Raw genomic sequence first — 3373 nt, 5'->3', positions numbered from 1 at the left:
GGAAATATTTTTAGCAGTGGTTAACTTTTTCCAAATGAAATTTTATTTTATATAACTTTGCCACCTCCAAAACAAAGCAAATAATAAATAAATAATAAAAATCAAGACTTGAGAAAATGGCAATGGCATGAATTGTTTGGTCTCCAAGCACCTTCAGAAGCTCTAAAGCACATCCAGAATCTTTAAGGCTCCTAGAACCTTAAAATTCTAAGTAAAAATAGCAAGTAAAATATAAAGTTCTTCATCAATGAACAGTGTTAAGTCAAAATAAACAATTCACTTAAATTTTTATTCTGGGTTCTTACATTACTTAAAACAAAGATTCTCAAACATTATCATGCATTAGAATCACCCAGAGGGCTTGTTAAATGACAGATTGCTGGGTCCTAGCCCCAGGGTTTCTGATTCAGATCTGGGGTAGAACCTAAGATTTGCATATTTAACAAGTTTCCAGGTGATGTTGATGCTGCTAGTTCAGAGACCATACTTTAAGAATTAAAATTATAATTATTAGCTGTTTCTCCAGTGGGACTTATGGCAGGCAGAATAATGCTCTCCCCTACTCCCCACCCCCCAAGATGTCCACATCCTAATCCCTGGAGCCTGTGAATATATGTTACAAAACAAAGGTCAATTAAGGTTGCAAAAGGAATTAAAGTTGTTAATCAGCTGACCATAAAATCGGGGTGGGGGGGGGTAGTGAGGACGGGCAGGGGTGTATCTTGGATTATCCAAAGATGTCCGGTATAATCACAAGGGTCATTAAGTGTGGAAGAGAGCAGCAGGAGGATCAGTGTTAGACAGGATGTGAGGACTCCAGTAGCCATTGCTGGCTCTGAAACTGAAAGAGAACCACCAGCCAGGGAATGTGGGCAGCATCTAGGAGCTGGAAAAAGTAAGGAAACAGATTATCTTGTTGAGCCTCCAGAAGAAACATAGCTCTGCTGGAATCTTAATTTTAGCCCAGTGAGGTTCGTTGTGAGTTTCTGATATCCAGAACTGTAAGATAAACTCGTGTTGTTTTAAGACATTAAGCTTGTGGCAATTTGTTGCTATACTTAATACAGGACCCCACAGATTACATTAGGATGAAGAAAATCTGCACAAAGAAAATCTTCCTGTGGGGGAAAAAAGAAAAAAAAAAAAACAACTGATGTTATCTGATTTGAGGTAGTCTTTTTTTTCTCCCAGTGAGAAGGTACTGTGGGATAGAAAGACACTGGTCAAATCAACTGGTCTGAATATGAATCCTGGTGACCTGGACAAATCATCTTATCTGGTCTCAGATTACTCGTCTACAAAAGGAAGGTGTGGAACTCGGTGTCCAGGAAGACTCCTTCCATGTCTCAAACTCTATGGTTCCAAGTCTCTAGACAATGCCACTGCCTCTGCTGTTGCCATCCTCCAAGGCCCTGCTGCAGCCAGTGATACCGTCTTCTGAATGCTTGAGTCAGCTGAGAATAAGGTAATATTTGTTGACACAAGCCAAGAGAAAAAGTTTTACTTTCAAGGCTTTAAGACCTGGGTAGCAATTCCTCAGATTAGCTACTTCAGACCAATTTAAAACTTGTATTTGCTCCAGAATTATCAGGCCACCTTAGACAGGTTCCTAAACCAAGAGGTCATTTCCCACTCTTGAAAACATTGACTTGAAAAACAGCAACTCATAGATTTAGCCTAAGGAGTAATGGTCTACTCTAAAATGGAAAAATTTCCCTGAAACAATGTTATTCTTCCCAATTAAAATTCATGAAGCCATAGTCAATGATGAAGGGGACTGGGGCAAGTTAAGGACTTCAAAATCTAAAAATGAATTTAAAAATATTTAAGTAGTGCTTGTGGCGTGTCAGGTTCATTTAAGATAATAATTATAAAGAGCCAAGTTTCAGGCTGAAGATGAAATATGAAATTCAGAAAAGTTAAAACAACTTTATTTTCCTTGCCTAGTCCATTTCACATCTTCAGTAGTCACTTTCCAAAACACTGCCTATTAAAAAACTTCTCTGTAAATACTGGGCAGAAACCCACACATGGGAACAGCATGCAGCATTCTTTGAGAATATGCCCAAAAATTCATCCCCTGCTACTCAAACAAGTTGGAGAGGGTTCAAAGAAGATCTGGAAAATTAACTTTAGGAGAGAAACTTGAAGCTCAAGTTCTTCATCCAGGAGATAGAAATGCAAAGGGCATCTTAAAAATGGTTTTAATACAAAGGTTTGCAACTCTGGAACTTACATGGCTCTCCACGGGCACTTGTTAAGCAGGCTTACTACCAGCCCCCAGCCCCAGAGAGTCGGACTCAGTGGTTCTGAATTGGGCCCTAGGAATGGGTATTTCTAGTACGCACCCTGATGATGCTATTGCATGTGGTTTTCGGACCACACTTGTCGAAAAACAAGTTGAGAAACACTCACTAAACAAGTAGAAGAGGAACCCACACAGCTGTTCTGAATTTCTGCCACAAAACAAGTGAAATCCATTTAAACTGCATGAGCGACTTGGATCCAGAATTTGGGGGCGGGGGGAACCACCTCCCCGACAACGAGTGAGTTGTTAAAGGTGACACAGCAGAGCAGTTGTGTGGCAGTAACTGAGCACTGATAACCATTTAAAGAGGACTTAGGAAACAATGCTTGCTCTTAAAGAGTTTATAGTCTAAGATGGTGGTTCTCAAGTGTGGTCCTCAGACCAGCAACATGAGGATCACCTGGGAACTTGTGAATAATACAGACTATCAGGCTCTACTTTCTACCTTCTGAATCAGAAACTCTGGGGTTGGAGTCCAGAATCTGTGTTTTAACAACGCATCCCCCACAAACTGATTCTGGTGAAAAATATTTGAGAACCATTGGTGTGAAGGAAGGAAACAAAAAATATTAAAGAAGTTACAGAAATAAGTTACATGGTGTGGTGGAAAGAGGAGTACTTTCAGATCCTGACTTTCTTGCCCAATAACTGTTGAAGCCTGAATAAGTTATTTAGTCAGGAAGAGCTCCAGTTTCTTCATCTGGGTGGTTATAACTCCTTCGCTTACTATGAATACATTAGAAAAGTAGTGAAGATCAAAGGAGATATGTAAGAACATTTGACAAGCTGAAAGCTCCAAATAAATCTAAGTTATTAATATAGCTATATACACAATCTCGAAAAGTAGCTAGGTTGGATAGAATCATTCATTCATTGTATAAACATTAATAGAGCACTTACCATACGCCAGTCATTGTTGTCTGTGCTAGGGACACAAAAGTAAGTTACTTCTGCTATCTGTTCGTTAATCATTTGGAGGTCAGGAAAGACCTCACGAGTTGAAGAACAAGGCCACCAGAATTTCAAAAGTGGGAATAAGCTATTTTGATGAAGAGCAGGGAGTTG

This window comes from Mandrillus leucophaeus, unplaced genomic scaffold (genome assembly GCF_000951045.1).
Source record: "Mandrillus leucophaeus isolate KB7577 unplaced genomic scaffold, Mleu.le_1.0 Scaffold146, whole genome shotgun sequence".
Classification (NCBI taxonomy): domain Eukaryota; kingdom Metazoa; phylum Chordata; class Mammalia; order Primates; family Cercopithecidae; genus Mandrillus; species Mandrillus leucophaeus.
The sequence above is the reverse complement of the archived record's forward strand: the minus strand, read 5'-3'. Positions refer to the sequence as shown.